The sequence below is a fragment of the Pinus tabuliformis genome, chromosome 8 (genome assembly GCF_031772625.1).
Source record: "Pinus tabuliformis cultivar Carrire ecotype Pingquan chromosome 8, CPIR1, whole genome shotgun sequence".
NCBI lineage: Eukaryota > Viridiplantae > Streptophyta > Pinopsida > Pinales > Pinaceae > Pinus > Pinus tabuliformis.
Window position 1 is genome coordinate 1,332,443,968 of NC_142294.1, and position 23,703 is coordinate 1,332,467,670.

Here is a 23,703-nt window from a genome sequence, read left to right on the forward strand (position 1 = left end):
GTCATCAGAATATATGGGTGTGAATTGCCCCCATTTAGACTACCCAGATTTGTGCCTATGAGGCTATTTGCCTTAGAATACTTCAGGCAGTTTGGCTTTGTGGATATGTTCCACTTCTCAGGCAAAGGTAAGAAGGCACAGCTAAAGGTTAAAAGTCAACTTGGCCATTTCCTCTATAATGAAAGGGATGAAGGTTGGAAGGAAGCAGATAGAATACTTGGGGGCTTTGGCCTCAAATACAGCTTCCTATGGAAACCTTATGACCCCAACAACTTCATAACCATGAGGAGGCTTAAATACAAATTATCTGCCTATGATCATTGCAGCCTTCCTCACATAGAAAAACATGCCAACCAAAGCAAATGGAGGAGAGGGACTTTGGAAGAAGCTGTTACTCAAGAAGAGCTTAATCAAAGAGCTCTAAGAAACCTAAAGAAGATGGTTGACCTTGAGTTTTATTCACAGGTCAGTTCACTGCCGAGCATACAAATTGGAGCAGCAGCATCCTCTTCAACCGCTCAACAGCAAACTACAAAAGTTGCTGGAAAGATATCAGAGAAAGGAAAAGAAAAGGAGATGGAGACACAACAGCAGTAGCAGCAACAACAAAAACAGCAACAGCAGCAAGGAGGAGGGAAACCTGAAACACAGCAGCCCTTACAACAAGAAAGAGTGGCAGATACCCCACCTACCACCGAGCAGCAGGCCCAAAATGTAGAACACTCGAGGCCTGAAAGGATCATTGATGCCTCGGTCCTTCAAACTCCACAGAAGGAGGACCTAAGTAGGAAAAGAGACAGAAAAACACCCATGACTTCATCCATCGGGGAGAAGAGACAGAGATTGAATGACTGCTCAGAGGATGATGCTGCAATCAGACAAGTAATGGGTATGGGCCCACCCAGTAGGGAAGCCTCGGTCAGCTCCTTCCACCAAGAACAAGACAGAATCATAGGAGGGGAGGTCACTTCTTCCAGCCAGCAGAGGGAAGGAGAAGTAGGCATCAAACAGCAATTCATAGACATTAAAAGAAGGAGTGAGCCCATGAAGGTCAAGTTATATAACCATTTGTTGAAATTGGCTCCCTCCAACCAACAAAGACTAATGTCTGCTTTTGATGTGGACGAAGGCAAGTTGACAATGAGTCACTTCATACCCACAGCGCTCCAACCACAAACTACTGCAGATTATCTCAGGACTAATCTAGAGGTCCTGGCCAAGGATATCCACCCAATGGATAAAATAGAGCTGCACAAGCAAACTGGTGAAATGGTGTATGCAGCCTTGGCAGATAAAACATTGGATAATTACAAATTAACAAGCAGCCTCAATGCTATAGCCTCTCAACTAGAATTGGAGAAGGCTTCATCTCAGGCCAAAGACAACAGGATAAGATCCCTAGAGGATATCATCGTGGAAATTGGGCATAACCCAAATGACATCAAGGGGATACAGGAAATTCTGAAACTAAGGGATGCTGACATGGCTGCATTAAGGAAAAAAGCCAAGCTCCCAGCTACCATTCACCCCCAGACAGATGAGGTAGCTCAACAAAGGATGGAGAAGGATGCCACAGATCTGCTAATAGCTATATACAAGCAGCTCCAGCAGACACAAGAGAAATTAGGAGAGTCTGAGGCTACTCAAGCGGCCTTACAAGCAGCACTAAAGCAAAGACAAGAGGGTCAGACTTCTCAGCCTCTTCCTCAAGTCATCAATCTAGAGGATGCTGCTCCTACCACAGTGCCTCCACCTCAACAACCAGAACAAACAGCCACATCCACTTCAGCAGCACCTACAAGCACCGAACAGGCACACACTCTAGACATGCAGAAATTAAAGAATGAAATACAAGTCTTGGAAGCTCAGATGACAGAGCTGCATGAAACCAGAGATAAGCTGGCCAAGGTCAATGAAAGGCATGATAAGACAAAAAGAGAGGTGGGAGAAAAGGCCAAGGAAATTAAGGCCCTTAAAGATAAGATTAAAGAACTTGAGAATGAGCTCAAGTTAGACAAAATCATATCTGGGATCAGAGCAATGTTATGGTCTAATATTGGCCAATCCATCACCAACCAATGGTCATATATTGAGACTATCCATGAGCAACTAGAGCTCATCCCAAAAGCACAGAAGGAAGTCCGAGCATCAAGAGCCTTGTTGGGAAATATGCCTGAAATTGCTACAAGAATGATCAATGTGCTCAACCACAAAACAAGTTCTCAGTTGGCCACCATGGGAATTACAAATAGAACTGAGACTATTCAAATGATCAAGAGGGTTCTTACTCTTAGAAATCTGGTGCAGACATTGGACAGAAGAACCCAGGATATGCAGACAGAGGTAAACAGGTTCATGGAGAGATTCCAGGTATTGCAAAGTAGAGGACTCCCTAGCTTACTGAATAGCGGAGGGAAATTATTCACCCATGAACAGTATGCTAAAATAGTAAATGTTTTTGCCTCAGCACAGATCAATGAGAAGGCCAGCACTTCAGAAGACACAGGGCCTATTACAGGGCAAATTTTCTACAGTAAGATAGAAAATCTATTTTATATAATGAATGAAATTAATCACTTGTTTGATGTAGCCCCAAATTTTTTCAAATATACAGAAGCAGAAGAGACAATGGAGGCCATCCTCAGGCATCAGCGCCCTACAGAGGAATGGTGGACAGATGCAATACAGAGAATTTTGTAAAACAGTAGGGCATTCACCAACTTCTGTTTTTTACAAATTGTTATAAAAAGCACAGCTCAACAAAGCCAGCATGCATCATAGATCAAGGCTGAGCCAACTCAGCAGATGTAGCAAGCCAGCAAAGCAGAAATAGAAGACCACAGCTGGAAAACCCGAGAAAGCACTGCGCAGACAAAAGTAAATGCGTATTTCCAGAATTTAAACAGAGTGATGCAACCGACTCAGTGACTCTCAAAAGTCAAAGCAATCCTCTGACAGACATAAAGAGCATTTACGCTGCATTCAAAGTTGTAATAACTTCTTGCCTACTTTCTGAACGTTACTAAAGATATTTTTTTCTCTCTCAGATGACTCAATGCCTGAGATATTTTGTATACACATTTCTATAAAATCCCCTTCGCATGAGATAGCAAGGGTTGTTGTTGATTTCTCCTGAAGAGTTTCTTATGCTGTAATCATTTTCTGAAGTTAATAAAGGAAGCAATGGAATTTCTTGGATGTCTGATGTGTGGAAAATGTTCTGTGCCTGTTGATGACTGCTGGATCCCTGCGTATCTCACCATGCAATAAGTCTCTGTAACTCTTTCCGTTATTTGCTTGTTTTGTTATAAATCCATATACGTTATCTGATTTCTAATATTAAGCAACAAAGAAAAAGAATAACTCCCAGGATTTACTCACTGAGTACCCTGAGTTCAGTCTGTGTTGTTTATAAATGTTTTCTTCAGCTGTAATCTATATAAAGTGTGATTCTTAACTGCTGCACTTTCAGAATACATCTTTCACATTGGCCTCTGTCACAGGAATTCAAACTTTGCTCCTGTGCAGTGCGTCCACTTTCACTTCACCAACTTAACAGAAAATTCTCAATAGATTTCTGTTGGTTGACATGCATCACCACTCAAGTTTAAATTTGTTTGTTAAATACACAATAGGCCTTGCAGTTAGAGCACCACCCAACGTATAAGATCATTTCACAGCATCCAGACTCCATTGCCCAATGGCATCTCACTATCAAAATACTACATCATAAGACCTGAAAGGAATCCTTCAACCAAAACATAAACAAAACCTGAGCATCATAGCTAGCCTAAAACAAAATCATAACAGAGATAAATCATAAAGAGAAAGCCCTCTCTGGTTGCAGTTGGGCTAGGAACTGTAACCCAAAGATTGGTTAGTGGTTACCCCGGCCGTATTCCCTTGGGAGTCATAGGGAACAACCTGGGTGTTAACATAATTGGCGACTCCACTGGGGACTTCTTAGGATTTTGCAATTACTATCTATCTTCCAAAGCTACCATCAAGCCTGAAACCAGCCAAGAGGCCTTAGAACTGTTTCTGTAACACAGGAACAACTTTAGGGAAGAGCTAGTTAGGGAATCTTCATCCTAGCTTTGAAACATATATAGCCATTCCAAAATTTTCATCCAGTCCTTGCATATATAAAACTTCCTATACAAGTTCTAAAGAATAATTAGAAGCTGGCTCCCAAGAGAAACCCAAGGCACACTAGGGCAAATCCTGACCCTAATCCACCCATCATTGTTGATAATCCAAATACCATTCCAAAAAACATTAGGAGACAGCAAAAGCAGGAGAAGCCTGCTGATTCAAATATAAGTTCAGATCACCCTAGCCTCATTCCCACTCCTTGCAAAGTTCTTTTCCGGTCCACCCCTAGTTCCCCCAGTTCACCATCAACACCTTAAAGTCCTCCTCTCACATCTTCATCCACTGCACATACTCCTTTAACCAGTCTCCCGCTAGCTACTCATCCCATTAACCCTGTTATATCAGTGATCCCTGCTGTCCCGTTTGCTCCTATTAACCCTCTAAACCTTATAAATATGGCTAACAGGTATGCACCTCTGCAGATACCAGCTAATGCTGCGGCTTTACCTCAAGATTATCAAAGCAAAATCTCATATTTTGACTCAAATGGCCCTCTGACAGCTGTTCAGCATGCTAAGAAGATGCAAGACCACTTTGAGACCTATGAAATAGATGATGACAGTGTCAGGATGAGAATTTTTGTTCAAAGCTTAACTGGGGATGTTAGAACTTGGTTTAGGTCCCTTAATGCAAACTCCATTACAACTCCTGAGGAGCTTTACCAAGCTTTTACCAATAGATGGGAGAAAAAGAAAGATCCTCTCCACATACTTGGTGAGTATGACACTATTAAGAGAGGTCCCCAAGAAACAGTTTTGGAATATTGTGCTAGGTTTAACAATGTGTATAACGCTATCCCACAGAACCTAAGGCCCCCTCCTGATCTAGCCCTATATAAATTCCCTGACGGTTTTGACCCTGATATGGCCTATCAGTTGAAGGAAAGAGATCCTCCAACCCTTGCAGAAGCTCAAAGGGTTGCTGTCACAGTGGAAGCTAACCTAATTGCCAAAAGAAACAGGGGAAAGTTGGAAAAAAGGACTGCCTTCAAAGAAGAACCCTCGGGCTTTGATCAAAAGCTGGATGCAATACTAAATAGCATGAAGAGATTGGGTGAAAGAGTGGAATCAGTTGAAAGAAAGTCATCATGGGAAGCATCACAAAGCAACCCTCCTAGAAATCCGAATTTTAGGAGAACTCAGAACCCAAACATAGGAAAGACAAGTGCTGACCAAGACATTAGACCCCCTTTTCAAGAAAACTATGCAGAAATTTCCACATCCAATGAACTCAATGAAGATCCTGAGATTAACTTAATGGGTCTTGATGGTAAAAGCCAAGTTTTCTTAACACAAGAGGACCATGAGGATGATGAAATCAAAACATTCCAAACTAAATCAGGAGAATCCTTTGATTTTAAACAAGGATATGATAGTGCTATCTATGAAGTTCATAAACAGTACAAGCTAAGGAGTAGGACTGTAAATGTAAATCAGCCTGAAAAGATAAAAGATAAACAGCAGTCTAAAGGAACCATAGTCACAGAGCCTAATGACAAAACAAACTTGCCTACAGAAGAAGTAGTGGTTGAAGAAGTTACTGAACTATTATCACCACTACAACAGCTCATGGCAACTTCGTCCTCTCACCCTGATTTAAATATTACCCCTCAAGACATGAGTAAAAGGGGCAGGTCTCGAAGTCAAGATGAAATCCAACAAGAAGATTTAATGAACAAAGAAAGGACTGCTATCCGTGACTCCAAAACCCAAGCTGACAAACCTTTTGACCTAGGCACAGAGATCGGCAAGCTGAAGATAGCAATTCCCCTCTCAGAGCTAGCCAAGCATGACATATACAAGCAACAGATCAAGAAATCCCTTCAACTCACTAATAGCAAAGATGATGTAAATGTGCTAGATGACACTCTGGAATTACTATTTGGCCCAGAGGTAGATGGAAAAACAGCAGTCACAGGGATATTACCTTTTTATGTCAGCTTGCATGTTCATGACAAAATACTGCATAATGCGATGTTTGACTCAGGTGCCTCTCATAACCTCATGCCAAAAGCAGTCATGGAAAGATTGAATTTGGATATAACAAGACCATACAAGGACCTGTTTTCCTTTGACTCCAGCCAAGTCAAGTGTTTAGGTCTAATAAAAGATTTATGTGTGTCTCTGGTTCAATATCCCAACAAAACCATTCTAATGGATGTTGTAGTCGCTGATATCCCACCTAAATATGGGATGCTGTTATCAAGATCATGGGGAGCCAAACTCCAAGGCTCCCTGCAATTAGATATGTCATATGCCACCATCTCTGTCTTTGGACAACCAAAGAGACTCTACAGAGAAACACTCATGAAATACATGGTCAGCAGTGAGGAAAAGCCTCAAAACTTTCCTGTATATGCTGTCCATTCAGACATAGACTCCTTCATTCTCTTCAATGACAGCGCAAGCCTCTCAAACAATGATATTGGGACTAAAAAACTCATGAAAGAACAAAACATTAATCAAGGAAGTACCACCCATAAAACATCAATCAGTCCAGCAATAGACATTGCCCCTACTCTAGTTGTCAAAGATTTTCAAACAAATGATGAAACTGTCCTAGAAAACAAGCTGGAGAAGAAACCCCAACTCCTGCTTACATTGCCATCCCATGAACAGATCTCTAAATCTCCTTTTCAGCAAGATATCCTGTGGGTCCTAGAATTTGATGGCTCAGTTAACAAGTTAGGGGCAGGAGCTGGAGTTTGGATACATAACAAAGGGAAAGACCATGCAGAAGGCAGAGCTTATAGATTAAACTTTAGATGCACTAATAACATGGAAGAATATGAAGCCCTATTACTAGGTCTCAAACTAGCAAAGTCATTACAAGCTCCTAGGATCTCCATCATGGGAGATTCTGATCTAGTGATTCAACAAGTAAAAGGAAATTTTGTCACCAATGACAAAAGGTTGAGGTCTTACAGATCTGCTGTAATTGAACTATTGGACACCTTTTCTGAGTTCCTTATCACAAAAATTTCAAGGAGCCATAATCTCCATGCACACAGTTTAGCAACATTTGCCAGCACCTTCAAATTTCCACTAGAACCCAACAACTGCTTCACAGCCAAGGTCAAATACAGACCCTCCATTCCAAACAATGTCAAAGAATGGCAAGTATTTGAGGATGATATGCAAATAAACAATTTTTTAACCTTACAACAAGAGTTTACAGGATTAAATATTGACACTGAGTCAGCAAGTCAATCACAAATACCTGAGTCAGCAAGTCAATCACAAATACCTGAGTCAGCAAGTCAATCACAAATACTTGAGTCAGCAAGTCAATCACAAATACTTAATGGAGCAAGTCCATCACAAATACAGTTCCAACAGACTGCTCAGCAAATATCACCTAGAACAGCAAAACAATTACTGAATCCAACCATTTTCAACAACAAAAACATTCAGCAAATTTACCAAATTGATTGTGAAGAGGTGACCAGCGCTGAAGCTGAAATCATAGAACTCAAAGACAATTTCCTTCCAACAGGCCTTACCCCGCTGGAGGACATCTTTGATTCAAATGACGTCCCCAGGAAGCCAAAGATGCAGCCATTAGATGCAGCAATTGAAGAATGCAACATTGGTACTATTGACAAGCCTAAAATAATAAAGCTATCTGCTTCTTTGCCCCCTGATCAAAAACCCAAATACATTGACCTCTTTAAATAGTTTCAAGATGTTTTTGCATGGGGTTATGAGGATCTAAAGTCCTATGATACTTCTGTCATCCAGCATACCATTCCCCTCAAGCCTAATCAAAAACCATTCAAACAGAAATTGAGAAGGATCAATCCTGTACTCCTTCCTTCCATTGAAACAGAATTGCATAAAATGTTCAAAGCTGGTATCATAGCACCAATCAGGTTCTCTGAGTGGATTTCAAATTTAGTCCCTACAAGAAAGAAAACTGGTGAGATTAGACTTTGTGTAGACTTAAGGAATCTAAATCAAGTGTCACTCAAAGATAACTATCCTTTACCCAAAATGGATCACATTCTCCAAAGAGTAGTGGGGGCTTCAAGGATGTCATTGCTTTATGGATTCTCAGGCTTTAATCAAATCTTGGTACACCCTGATGACCAAGATAAAACTGCATTTACAACCCCATGGGGAACTTTCAAATATGTAAAAATGCCCTTTGGATTGAAAAATGCAGGGGCAACCTTTCAAAGAGCAATGGATATTGCTTTTGCAAAAGAGATTCATGACTTCCTGGTCATTTACTTAGATGATCTTACACCCTTTTCAAAATCTGACCAAGAACACCTGAAACATTTGAGACAGATTTTCCTAACATGCAGGAAATATGGCATTTCCTTAAATCCCAAGAAGTCATTATTTGGCTTGGAAGAAGGGAAACTCTTAGGGCACATTATTTCAAAAGATGGCATAAGAATTGATCCAGATAGGATACAAGCTATCCTACAAATGCCTCACCCAAGGAATGTCAAGGAGTTGCAGGGATTCTTAGGAAAAATCAACTTTTTAAGAAGGTTTATCCCAAATTTAGCAGAACTAATCAGATTATTGAACAACAGGTTAAAAAAAGATTCAAAGGTCAAATGGACTGTTGAAGCCAAGCAAGCCTTTGAAGGTATAAAACTGGCCCTTACCCAAACCCCAGTGTTGACCAATCCTCAGTTTGACAGAGAATTCATCATCTTCTCTTTTGCCTCCCAGCATACTATTGCTGCTGTCTTATTACAGAAAGATGACCAAGGGAATGAGAAGCCTATTGCCTTCTTCAGCAGGGCTCTTAGAGATGCCCCTCTAAAATATCAAATTATGGAGAAACAAGCCTATGCTTTGGTCAAAGCTATTAAAGACTTTAGGATTTACATCCTTTATTCCCATGTGGTGGCTTATGTATCAAGTCCTATTGTCAAAGACATTCTCACCCAAGAAAACTTAGAGGGCAGAAGAGGAAAATGGATTGCCAGCATACTAGAATTTGACATTGAAATAAAACCTACAAAGCTAATAAAAGGGCAAGGCTTGGCCAAATTAATGACAGAAGCAAATTTCCAAGCCCTAGATATCAATCAGCTGGACAGTGAAACAGAGCTGGCGACTCCAAAGATCAATGTAGCCTTTGAACAATCCCCTTGGTACTCTGACATTTGTTATGTGTTACAAAACCTGTGTGCTCCCCCAGGACTGTCCAGAACTAAGTGTAGGTTCCTAAAAATGAAAACATCTAGATTTTGTGTGATGGATGGAAATTTACTTTGGAAAAACCATGAAGGTATATTGCTGCACTGTTTAATGGAGAATGAAACTAACAATATCATGCAAGATTTCCATGCAGGAGACTGTGGTGGACATTTGTACTGGAAGTCCACTGTGGACAAGATACTGAGGGCTGGTTATTACTGGCCCACCATGTTCTCTGATGTTAAGAAATTCACAACCTCATGCCACAAATGCCAAGTGTTTGAGGGCAAAAGACAGTTGCTGCCACTTCCCCTAAGACCCATTGCAACAGAGAGACCTTTCCAACAATGGGGCTTGGATTTCATTGGGGAAATTCATCCCTCATCTTCAGGCCAACATAGATGGATTCTGACAGCCACAGACTACTTCACCAAATGGATTGAGGCTGCCCCATGCAGACAAGCAAATGACTCAGTAATCATTCAGTTTTTGGAAAACAATATACTGGCTAGATTTGGCTGTCCAGACAAAATAATAACAGACAATGCTGCTGCTTTCAGATCCAAGAAAATGGTGAACTTCTGCCATAAATTTCACATTACTTTGGGCCATTCTACTGCATACTATCCTCAAGGAAATGGCCTTGCTGAATCATCAAACAAAAGCTTAATAAATATCATAAAGAAGGTGCTGGAAGAGAACAAAAAGAACTGGCATAAGAAACTAGTCAATGCTTTATGGGCAGATAGACTAACAACCAAAAGATCAATTGGGACCAGCCCATATGACTTGGTTTATGGATTAGAAGCCAAATTTCCTTCATCACTAGGAGTGCCTGTTATGAAGCTTCTGCAAGAGAGTCAATCAGAGCCAAATGATATGCAAAGGAGGATCAATCAGATAATCTGTTTACAGCAAACTAGAGAACAAGTTTTCAGCAGAGTGCAGATATTACAAGAAAAATTAAAAAAGGCCTTTGATAGAAGAAATAAGGCAGAAGATTTCAGCCTTGGTGATAAAGTCCTCAAGTGGGATGCAAGGAGAGAAGAAAAGGAAAACATGGGAAATTTGATTCCCTTTGGAGAGGACCATTTGCTGTCCAAGCAGTGCAAGGTAACAACACTTACTTCCTCAAAAGTCTGACTGAAACTGACTTGGATGAAGGTCCCGTCAATGGCAGGATGCTGAAGCACTATTTTGACTTTTTCCCATGAGTGCAACCCAAGGTTCCCTTGTATATATGCAGATGTACATATTATTTTCTGTTTAGATTGTAAAAATGCAGTTTTCCAAGGTATTCACCGACCAGCAAAAGGTAAATAGAATCAAAAGTCTACCATGAAAAGAAGCACACAATTTTGACACATCAAAGCAGCAAATTTCAAGATTGGTATGGCCAGTCAAAGAGCAAGGCAATCTGACCTGTTGTTCTTGGTCTTTTAAAAGAAAAACCATCCCCATGTGGAGCCACTATTGGATACCTATACCAATAGGTTTCATATTTCATGATTGGCAAGGGAAAGTCCAAATATGCTCTGCTTTGATATCACAAAGATCCCATATTTCCTAGAGAACAAGAGGTGTGTAAAGTGTTTCAATGTTGATGACCTTGTTTCAATTTTGGTGGATGATCCAACAGTTTAATCTGGATCATGCCATGTTTTCAATTTTCAGTTATAGAATAGAGAAAGAAGTCTGTCCAAACTGCTTAATCTTGGCAGACAACTAGGTCAGGTAGAGAAGAAAAGGCTCCCAACAGCTTAATCTGGGACCTTGGAAGAGATAAGGGTAAAAGTAGATAGAAAAAGCAAAAGAAAAAAGCCGAAGAAACGAAAAGGCAAGTAAGGGTCTGCAAGTCCAAGTGCACCCTCCAAGAAGAAATAAAAATGCTAGGCAAGTAGCTGGGTAAGTAGTTGGGGTTGCAGAAAGGTTATCCCTACCATTGCAGAGATGGTAACGGTGGGCATCAAAGCAAAGTCAATTAATTAACAAAGGTGCTCTTCTTCATCGAATTACAGCAGGAAGCATGACTAATTTCCCTCATTCCCCTCCAATTTCATTTCTAACATTCCCCATTAGCTAAGATTCATGGAAAAGACTAAGGTTTCATGGTGGTTCTTAATCTTTAGAAGCCACATTTCTTGTCTAAAAATCTTTTCATTTTGATCTACTCTTAAAACCAAGTTTGTTTCACATAAACTTAATGGTTTCCCCTCCACTTACCCTCTCATCCATGCTAACACTAACCCTATTATATAAATCCCTTATATCACCTTTTTCCCTAATATTACTAACACCATGGTGTATAAACCCCAAAATCTTATAAATACCCCCCCCCCTTTTGGTATTATAGCCAATAAGTCTTGAGTCAGGGATCAAATGACACCTGGTCATGTTGATGAACCTAGGCCAAGTACCTCTTCCCCTTCATGAGCTAATTCCTTCATTTTGACCCCCTTTTGCACATAAAAACCCCTAAAAAGCCTAATTCCTACCCTCACCCGCTTCAAATGGCCAAAAATCATGAAAAACCGACATGTTCTCTTTATGCTAAGTCTAAAGGGCGGAGCTATTTTCAAACAAAACGTGAAAACCCACTTTTACATAGTCTCCGCCATCGCGCAAATTCCCAGAAAAAACATTATTTTAACCCTCCCCTTCCCCGTACTTGGTTGTCACTTTACTTGTCCCGACAACCGTCCGATCAAATACCTCCCGTTCCAACGGCCCTGATCGCGTCGGAGTCCTTCCGACGTCCGAGAATTAAGCGCGCTATCTCCCTGTCACGTCAGTGTTCCGATCACCGTCCGATTTGGCCCCTCCAGATCTGACGGCCACTATAGCGTCGGAGCTCATCCGATGCCTAAAAGTTACCTCCCGACGGCCGTATAAAGGTTACGTCACGCTGTATCCACGCGTCGGCTCCACAATCCGTCGGAGGTACTACTGCTGCAAACCGCCATTGTACCGTAGGCGGCGCGATATCAAACCGCCGCGGTTTCTGGTTTTGCTGTTCCCGCCTACGTGACCTCAGCAACCCGTCATCGCTCCGTCACCCCAGGTACGCCGTCTTGTCATTTCCTTGCCCAGTGATTGGTCCACCTGTCCTGCCATCTCACTGCCCCAGTGGACCAACCAGACCCCGCCACCTAGCCGGATGACGTCCTGCTGACGTCATCCGGCCCCGACCCCACTCATGACGTCATGATGACGTCAGCACGAATTCGCGCCAAAGTCACCAAAAAGTCTATTTTGACCGAAAATCCTTTTTTGCCATTTTGAGCGCATTCATCGTTGTTTATCCTACATGCATAATCACGACCAAACCTGCACCAGTCGCGGAAAAGAGTTTCCTGACTGCCAGAACGTCCATCTCTTCAGCGCCAGCAAGCTCTAACCAGTCCAACTCTGCAGGTATTCCTCATTTGAGCTCTGAAACTCCATTTTCACTACATTTCGCGTATCAATAAGTAACAGACCTTAAGACCCGAAATTAACCGTTAAATGCCATTGAATTGACATTTAGACTGAACCAGAGCCGTCACTACACTTCTGTCGAACCACTGTGGGTAATTTGAAAGTAAACTGTCGCTGGTTCGCGCAATCGTGAACCAGTCACCCGCAAGAAGCTAATTTGCCTCAAAAAAGGTCTGCAACTCACCTGTTAACCCAAAAGCAGTATTTCAACTGCTGCAGCCTCTACATTTACCCTTTTCTCACAAAATTTTCATTCTTTCACAAGAAAACTCTGGTTGTGTTACTCTGCATAGTAACATCAGTCCTTGGAAAACAGAATCCTAAGAAGAACAATGGATCCCCCTGTGGCTCCTATAGCCCTCAATGTAGCTCCTCTGAATGCCCCTCACAAAGCATTGAGCTGGCAAGCATTAGCTGACTTAGACTACAACATATCAGAAGAAATGCTAAGCAGGAGCAGGTTCCATCTTCAGATACTAAATGAAATCAAAATCAAACAGCAGAATGGGACAGACATCCTGGGAATTTGGGATTCCTCTCTCCCAATCTTCAAGCTACCTCAGGTCAACCAATTCCCAGAACTCATCCACCTATGTGCTGAGTATTATGATGCATCCCAGAGGGCGGTGCTTGATTCTTCAGGTGGAATTCTATTTCTCATTACCCCTGAAGCCATCAGGGAAATGCTGCAGTTTAAAACAGATAAGAAAATGGTCCCTCTATCCTTAGCTGTTTTGATAATGGAGGGAGCTAGAATGACAGAGGCCCAGATTACAATGCTCAACCAGTTATTCATCAAAGCTGACACTGTACAAAATCCTCCCATCAACTGTGTCTACCTCAACCAATTAGGCCTAGACCTGGTTGACATGATCAGTCCCATCCTGGGATATGATTCAGTGGAACATGTGGATGAAACGGTTATACACATAATGCTTATGTTTGCTCCAGGTAGAAAACCAGTCTGCTATGACTATGCCACATACATCTCAGACAAGATGCATGATCAGTTGATGAACCTGTCAAGAGATAGGGTATTTAAATACACTTCATATATATATCATTTGCTCCTATACTCCCAGCATGAGAAGTTCTCCTTCCCAATGAAGAGAGAAGATGCACAGGGAAATCTGAAATCTGTGGTGTACTGGACCTCTGTGTTTCATCTCCATAGCTATTCGCCATACACCTACTGTGAGTTCATTGATCATTTCATTCATCCAGCCATGACTCTATTTTTGGGCTCACCTCCTCCCAGATTGACAGATGAGATGCAAAGACTCCTGCAGTTATCAAAGGCATACAGTATTGGGGATTGGTACTTCTACCAACACCACACCGTCATCAGAATATATGGGTGTGAGGTGCCCCCATTTAGACTACCCAGATATGTGCCTATGAGGCTATTTGCCTTAGAATACTTCAGGCAGTTTGGCTTTGTGGATATGTTCCACTTTTCAGGCAAAGGTAAGAAGGCACAGCTAAAGGTTAAAAGTCAACTTGGCCATTTCCTCTATAATGAAAGGGATGAAGGATGGAAGGAAGCAGATAGAAAACTTGGGGGCTTTGGTCTCAAATACAGCTTCCTATGGAAACCTTATGACCCCAACAACTTCATAACCATGAGGAGGCTTAAATACAAATTATCTGCCTATGATCATTGCAGCCTTCCTCACATAGAAAAACATGCCAACCAAAGCAAATGGAGGAGAGGCACTTTGGAAGAAGCTGTTACTCAAGAAGAGCTTAATCAAAGAGCTCTAAGAAACCTAAAGAAGATGGCTGACCTTGAGTTTTATTCACAGGTCAGTTCACTGCCGAGCATACAAATTGGAGCAGCAGCATCCTCTTCAACCGCTCAATAGCAAACTACAAAAGTTGCTGGAAAGATATCAGAGAAGGGAAAAGAAAAGGAGATGGAGACAGAGCAGCAGCAGGAGCAACAACAAAAACAACAACAACAGCAAGGAGGAGGGCAACCTGAAACACAGCAGCCCTTACAACAAGAAAGAGTGGCAGATACCCCACCTACCACCGAGCAGCAGGCCCAAAATGTAGAACACTCGAGGTCTGAAAACATCATTGATGCCTCGGTCCTTCAAACTCCACAGAAGGAGGACCTAAGTAGGAAAAGAGACAGAGAAACACCCATGACTTCATCCATCGGGGAGAAGAGACAGAGATTGAATGACTGCTCAGAGGATGATGCTGCAATCAGACAAGTAATGGGTATGGGCCCACCTAGCAGGGAAGCCTCGGTCAGTTCCTTCCACCAAGAACAAGACAGAATCATAGGAGGGGAGGTCACTTCTTCCAGCCAGCAGAGGGAAGGAGAAGTAGGCATCAAACAGCAATTCATAGACATTAAAAGAAGGAGTGAGCCCATGAAGGTCAAGTTATATAACCATTTGTTGAAATTGGCTCCCTCCAACCAACAAAGACTAATGTCTGCTTTTGATGTGGACGAAGGCAAGTTGACAATGAGTCACTTCATACCCACAGTGCTCCAACCACAAACTACTGCAGATTATCTCAGGACTAATCTAGAGGTCCTGGCCAAGGATATCCACCCAATGGATAAAATAGAGCTGCACAAGCAAACTAGTGAAATGGTGTATGCAGCCTTGGCAGATAAAACATTGGATAATTACAAATTAACAAGCAGCCTCAATGCTACAGCCTCTCAACTAGAATTGGAGAAGGCTTCATCTCAGGCCAAAGACAACAGGATAAGATCCCTAGAGGATATCATCGTGGAAATTGGGCATAACCCAAATGACATCAAGGGGATACAGGAAATTCTGAAACTAAGGGATGCTGACATGGCTGCATTAAGGAAAAAAGCCAAGCTCCCAGCTACCATTCACCCCCAGACAGATGAGGTAGCTCAACAAAGGATGGAGAAGGATGCCACAGATCTGCTAATAGCTATATACAAGCAGCTCCAGCAGACACAAGAGAAATTAGGAGAGTCTGAGGCTACTCAAGCGGCCTTACAAGCAGCACTAAAGCAAAGACAAGAGGGTCAGACTTCTCAGCCTCTTCCTCAAGTCATCAATCTAGAGGATGCTGCTCCTACCACAGTGCCTCCACCTCAACAACCAGAACAAACAACCACATCCACTTCAGCAGCACCTACAAGCACCGAACAGGCACACACTCTAGACATGCAGAAATTAAAGAATGAAATACAAGTCTTGGAAGCTCAGATGACAGAGCTGCATGAAACCAGAGATAAGCTGGCCAAGGTCAATGAAAGGCATGATAAGACAAAAAGAGAGGTGGGAGAAAAGGCCAAGGAAATTAAGGCCCTTAAAGATAAGATTAAAGAACTTGAGAATGAGCTCAAGTTAGACAAAATCATATCTGGGATCAGAGCAATGTTATGGTCTAATATTGGCCAAACCATCACCAACCAATGGTCATATATTGAGACTATCCATGAGCAACTAGAGCTCATCCCAAAAGCACAGAAGGAAGTCCGAGCATCAAGAGCCTTGTTGGGAAATATGCCTGAAATTGCTACAAGAATGATCAATGTGCTCAACCACAAAACAAGTTCTCAGTTGGCCACCATGGGAATTACAAATAGAACTGAGACTATTCAAATGATCAAGAGGGTTCTTACTCTTAGAAATCTGGTGCAGACATTGGACAGAAGAACCCAGGATATGCAGACAGAGGTAAACAGGTTCATGGAGAGATTCCAGGTATTGCAGAGTAGAGGACTCCCTAGCTTACTGAATAGCGGAGGGAAATTATTCACCCATGAACAGTATGCTAAAATAGTAAATGTTTTTGCCTCAGCACAGATCAATGAGAAGGCCAGCACTTCAGAAGACACAGGGCCTATTACAGGGCAGATTTTCTATAGTAAGATAGAAAATCTATTTTATATAATGAATGAAATTAATCACTTGTTTGATGTAGCCCCAAATTTTTTCAAATATACAGAAGCAGAAGAGACAATGGAGGCCATCCTCAGGCATCAGCTCCCTACAGAGGAATGGTGGACAGATGCAATACAGAGAATTTTGTAAAACAGTAGGGCATTCACCAACTTCTGTTTTTTACAAATTGTTATAAAAAGCACAGCTCAACAAAGCCAGCATGCATCATAGATCAAGGCTGAGCCAACTCAGCAGATGTAGCAAGCCAGCAAAGCAGAAATAGAAGACCACAGCTCGCAAACCCGAGAAAGCACTGCGCAGACAAAAGTAAATGCGTATTTCCAGAATTTAAACAGAGTGATGCAACCGACTCAGTGACTCTCAAAAGTCAAAGCAATCCTCTGACAGACATAAAGAGCATTTACGCTGCATTCAAAGTTGTAATAACTTCTTGCCTACTTTCTGAACGTTACTAAAGATATTTTTTCTCTCTCAGATGACTCAATGCCTAAGATATTTTGTATACACATTTCTATAAAATCCCCTTTGCATGAGATAGCAAGGGTTGTTGTTGATTTCTCCTGAAGAGTTTCTTATGCTGTAATCATTTTCTGAAGTTAATAAAGGAAGCAATGGAATTTCTTGGATGTCTGATGTGTGGAAAATGTTCTGTGCCTGTTGATGACTGTTGGATCCCTGCGTATCTCACCATGCAATAAGTCTATGTAACTCTTTCCGTTATTTGCTTGTTTTGTTATAAATCCATATACGTTATCTGATTTCTAATATTAAGCAACAAAGAAAAAGAATAACTCCCAGGATTTACTCACTGAGTACCCTGAGTTCAGTCTGTGTTGTTTATAAATGTTTTCTTCAGCTGTAATCTATATAAAGTGTGATTCTTAACTGCTGCACTTTCAGAATACATCTTTCACATTGGCCTCTGTCACAGGAATTCAAACTTTGCTCCTGTGCAGTGCGTCCACTTTCACTTCACCAACTTAACAGAAAATTCTCAATAGATTTCTGTTGGTTGACATGCATCACCACTCAAGTTTAAATTTGTCTGTTAAATACACAATAGGCCTTGCAGTTAGAGCACCACCCAACGTATAAGATCATTTCACAGCATCCAGACTCCATTGCCCAATGGCATCTCACTATCAAAATACTACATCATAAGACTTGAAAGGAATCCTTCAACCAAAACATAAACAAAACCTGAGCATCATAGCTAGCCTAAAACACAATCATAACAGAGATAAATCATAAAGAGAGAGCCCTCTCTGGTTGCAGTTGGGCTAGGAACTGTAACCCAAAGATTGGTTAGTGGTTACCCCGGCCGTATTCCCTTGGGAGTCATAGGGAACAACCTGGGTGTTAACACAAGCTTTGTTGATCTGGATGAGCTCCTCCTTTTCTCCAAAACCTGCAATCACCAACAGTCAAACCATTAAATAGCACCTGATTATAACATAAAACAAAGCATATTCAACATATAGACCAAGGAGTACACGAAATAACCCATAAACAACAAGTTATTGAGAAGAATGAACTAATTTGCATTAAAGGTAATCAAAAGGAACCATTACAACCTGAGCCTTGGTGTTGTGCAAGCTCCTTCCAGGGTCCACAAGAGTTCTCCTTTACTTTGACAAGGCTCACCCACTTCCAAATAGAACAAGCAAAGATGGCAATCTCTCCTCACAAGCTTCTAAATGGGAGTCCTAATTCCTGCAGCATTTACCCTTAGAAATGTATAGCTTTCAACCCCTTCCTCCTTCTGGCCCAATGCCTGTACTTATAGTGTTCAAGAGGAAGTTAATCAGGTCCACCATCAATGGGATAATTCCCTCTTTGGATGGGATAGCTCCCCTATTGATGGGATAAGTTCCTCTTTGGTAGGAGTGCATGAACCATCTGGAGGCGCTCAATACACGTCGAACAACCTTCTAGAATGCTCTAGAAATGACCACAAGTGACTTTTTAAATATGAAACTTGCGCATTTTAACCTTTTCAGGGGGACGCACCTGCACCTTTACATACAGAGCATCCAAAGACGCAGCTTTTGTGAACATTGGGTGCGTCCCCGCAGGTAAGGTTGAGAGAACCTGCGTCCCCAGAGATAAATACATTTAGAAAGACTTTCTCTCTTTTTTGGAGTTTGACATGGAAAGCAGAGGTATAAGACTTGCCTAAGAGGGTAGCATGACTGTTGATAGAGCCATCCTAACTGTAAATAGTCATGGTGACATTTTTTAGTGTAACAGATTGCCCCCTAAAGTGCGAAGCCTCAAATAGATTAGGGTTTTGTATTATCTAGGAAGGGTGAAGCGCTTTATCATTTCAAGGATTATCTCGTGGAGAGCCTGGTCAGAACCTGCAATTTTCAACACAAAATACATGTATAATATTATATCATCACTGAGGTAGGCATTCCCATACTCAGATTAAAACTTTAACTAACAGACTAACTACTCTGATACAGGAATGATCTTGCAGTACATCATAATCATAGACTTTTGTAGACACAGTATGGGCACAGCCATCTGTTTATGATTAGTCTACTTAGATAATGAATACAAAACTCCTCTCAGCCTGGATGGTGGAAACTAGATCCAGGGTCTTCATTTCTACTTCCCGAATTGGTACGATTCTAGCCATGCGAATAAATGAGTTGATGTCAAACATGGTAGAAACCACTTGATTAACAGTCGATGATGTAAACTGTTAACAAGCGTGAGAGAGACCACCAATAATGTCAATGGTTCTCAAAGTACCCAGTACAATCCGTGAGATGTGAATGAATGAGTTGATGTCGAACATTTCATGGAATCCTTCTATCGAAAGTCAATGATATAAACTGACGTCAAAGGCGAGAAACCTGCCATTGATGCATGCAGACTTCAAGGTACTGACGATTTCTAAGTCATCTCTCTAGATAATGTGCTGATGTTGATAGAAAGCGACCCGTTGTAGGGAAGCCTGCCACACGAAATCATTGTTCAAGTTGAAGAAATGTTGCTATAAAGACTAACTCAGGGATGGTCAAATGGATGACAAGTATTTTGCAGATGAAAGTTTTGCTTGCAGACCTCTTGAACACATAATGACACGACAGATGGCTTGGTGTTGAATAACTCAAAGTTAATCCCCGGAACCCGGCTGAATATTTTCAAAGTGGTTTGATTAACTGTGAGGTAAAGGATTTCCCAACCCAGGTGAATGCAAAGTGTCGCGTTCAAGAGTGGTAATAAAGTTTCTTCTGAGACAAAAGGTAACAAATAGGCTCATTCTTCTCTCTTTTCCCCCACCATTTCTGGCAAGTACCTCTTTATTTTTAACAAGCTTGAGGAGGATAACATATGCTTGATTATAAGCTCATCCTTCGGACGAGTCCAACCTAGTTTTGATTCGAACCCTAGGAAGGAGTGGTTCGTTGTTGTTTGTAATTGAACAGGTCCTTTACTGTGAAATGTTTAACGAGCCCAGTATAGGAGAAACTCGGCGTTTTTCAATTTTTGAGAGTCTGAAAAACTTAAGAAGACTCCAAGTTGAACTTTTTCGTAGATTTGTGTCCCTCAAGCTCGAAAAAGTATAAAATAATACCTGGGGGAACCGCTTGATCTTGCGACCAAGGAGTACTTTCATGATTAGTGTCTCTGACCTGAAAAGTAAAAAGCGATCAAGGACACGTCATTTTATTTCCGTATCGAGTTTGAAACGACAAAAACCCGGCAATCTTTTCCTGATTTTACGGTCAGAAAAGAGCTATAAGGGGACCGTCTTTTAATTCCGTTTTAACGAGTGTAAAAGAAACGCTCGGCAATATTTTCATATTTTAGGAGTCAGAAAAGGGCTTAAAAGATGACTCTAAGGTTTCACTTTTTCGTAAGTTTTAACGAGTTCGAAAAAATGATAAAAATGTACTCATATGGCTTTCACTTTTTCGTAAATTTTAATGAGTTCGAAAAAGGGATAAAAATGTACTCATATGGCCGACTTTCAATTTACTTTACGAGCAGTAAAAGACGGAAAGAACTCGGCATTTTCATTTGTTTTACGAGAATGAAAGATAGCAAAATAATCTCGGGATTTTCATGAGTTTAACGAGTCTTGAAAATAACTGAAATTGACTCGAGATAGGTTTCATTTTTACAAAAGCTTGAAACAGAGAAAAACTATGCTTCAAAGTAGTTTCATTTTTTCACAAGCTTGAAACAGAGACAAAATTGTGCTTGATGCCCCCTAAGCGTAACTGCTAGAGCGCATGCCCCCCAGCTTCATTTCATTCAACCAGTTGGATGAAATGAATGTTGAGTTACGAGATCATTTGAAAGACTCAACCTAAAACTGTAAGAAAATTATGCAAAAAACTGAAATAACTAACCTAAATACTTCACGTTTATGAGATCTAGTCCATCTCTCGACTCAAGTAGAGGAGGATTTGTTTCATTTTTTAACGAGCTTGACATAGGAAAAGAACTATGCTCGGATTCGGTTTCATGTTTACGCAAGCTTGAAATGAAAAACTATGCTTGTTATAAGTTCACATGCCCTCAGCATAATGACGCAAAATGAGGTACATGCCCCCCAAGCTTCATTGCATCCAATGAGGTGGATGGAATGAAGCTTTACTTTCAAGATCTTGGAAAGACTTTGTGGGAGTTGTTTCATTTTTTAGTGAGGTTGACACAGGAAAAGAAACTATCCTCAAAACCCTTGTTTCATTTTTTAAACGAGCTTGACACAAGATAAGGAACTATGCTCATAACTACTCTCTACAATCTACCTAACAAAAAACTCTACTCTAAAAACCTTGATTCATTTTTTAGCGAGCTTGACACAAGACAAGGAACTATTCTCTAAAATCCTTGATTCATTTTTTAATGAGCTTGACACAAGACAAGGAACTATGCTCATGACTACTTTCTATAATCTACCTACTTAACCTACCCTTGTTTCATTTTTTAACGAGCTTGACACAAGACAAGGAACTATGCTCAAAAAGTTTGCATGCCCCCAGTTTAATGATGCAAAATGAGGTACATGCCCCCCAGGCTTCATTGCATTCAACTAGATGGATGAAAGGAATGAAGGTTTACTTTCAATATTTAACTTGAAAAGGGAGTTGTTTCATTTAAGGAGGTTGACACAAGAAAAGAACTATCCTCATACCTGATTCATTTTTTAACAAGGTTGACTCAGTAACAGGAACTATCCTCATGCTAGCCTGTTTCATTTTTTAACGAGGTTGATACAGGAAAAAACTATCCTCATACACACTGATTCATTTTTTAATGAGGTTGACACAGTAAAAGGAACCTTCCTCACCAACTGATCATGGCTTCCAACTAGAAGAAAGACATGTCAATGGACACACCTTGATCATGGCTTCCAAGAGATCTTCATCAGAAGGAAGAATACTTCTCTGGAAGGAACACATGTCAAGGGACTCAAAAAGGATAAGAACATCGTGTTCAAATAATCCCATAGAGTTTTCCATGTCAATTACCGGATCTAAATCAAGGGAAGATGAGTAAGCAATGAGAGGCTCATCGGTAACTGAAAACATGGGACCAGTTGCCACATAATTAACCCGTGGCAGGGTAGATACCACTTTAGAACCAGGAACATTTAGGGGTGTCATATTATTGGTAGTTGAGACAAGACTAGGGAACGAAAGTTGGTCGACAGTCACAATACTGCCATTGTGAGGGAAAGACATCACGCGAAAGAGTGTCGATACGACAGCTTTCATTGCATAAACATAATCTCTCCCAAGGAGTAAATTGAAATCCAAGGGACCTCGAACTACCATAAGATCAATACAGACAGTTTTACCTTCCAAGGTAATAGAAAACTTAGGAAGGATCCCTAAAGGTTCACTAATGGTTCTGTTAAAAGCTTTCAGATTCTGCGTAATAGGCGCAAGCTGAGGGGAACCCAAAGCTTTCCAAACAGTTGAGGATAAAATACTGACAGAAGCACCTTCATCTACCTGTGTATGATGTATGTCCCTACCACCAGCCTTGACAATGATTTGAAAAGGGATGGAGGAAGGAAGAGGAGGTTCTGTCAGTCTATTCCAATCAAAGGAAAAGACCTCAGTACTTGGAGGGGGTTCTGTAGAAACAGGTGGAATGCCCACTGGCATAGAAGAATCTGATGTAACAAGAAGAACCTGAGTGGTATGAAGTTCACTCTCTAAAGGGAAAGTGGGATCGACCGAATGTGAACTTGAATCAACCACTTGATCAACTAATAGATCATCAACCTGAGTGACATGAGTTTCACTCTCCAATGGAAGAGTGTGATCGACTGTACTTGAATTTAGGTCAATCACTCCGTCAGTTGACGGTAGGTTGAGAGAAAGGTTACGGTAACCAATTGGAAATTCTTGCTGTGGAATAGTAAGGTTTTCCAACAATGTTGAGGCTTCATCCATGTGAGGGAAAATGTGAGTTTGATGACTCCCTTTGCATAACTTACAAGGAAACCTAACTTTACCCTTTTTCCAAGGAACCTGACTATCACTAGTTGATGGATCAATAGAAAGTTGATGAGATTTTTCTGACCATACTTCCAAGACCTTTGGAATACCAGGACAATTGACAAGGAAGTGGTCACCCTTACAAAGCCTGCAAGGGTATTTGGGTTTACGATGCATGTCGGAATTTTCCTCAACACAACTAACACTTACAGCCACGGTTGGTTGGGTGACTTCTTCTTTCTTATCTTGCTTCTTCTTCTTCTTCTTCTTCTTCCCTTTCGTCTTCTTCTTAGCCTCCTGGTTACTAGCATCAAGGCTTTTACCAGGCAAAGAGGAAGAAATGGAGGAAGAAAAATTAGGCGAAGAAGGTAAAGGGTCAACAGAAGGTTGGTGATGTTGAGATGGTGAACTCTGTTGAGGTGAAGCATCCGGTTGAGATGGAACAATTGGAGTATTTTGGGCCAACGAAGTTGAAAATAACCATATCGGTAAACCTATTGTAAATCCAGGTAATGACAAAGTAGC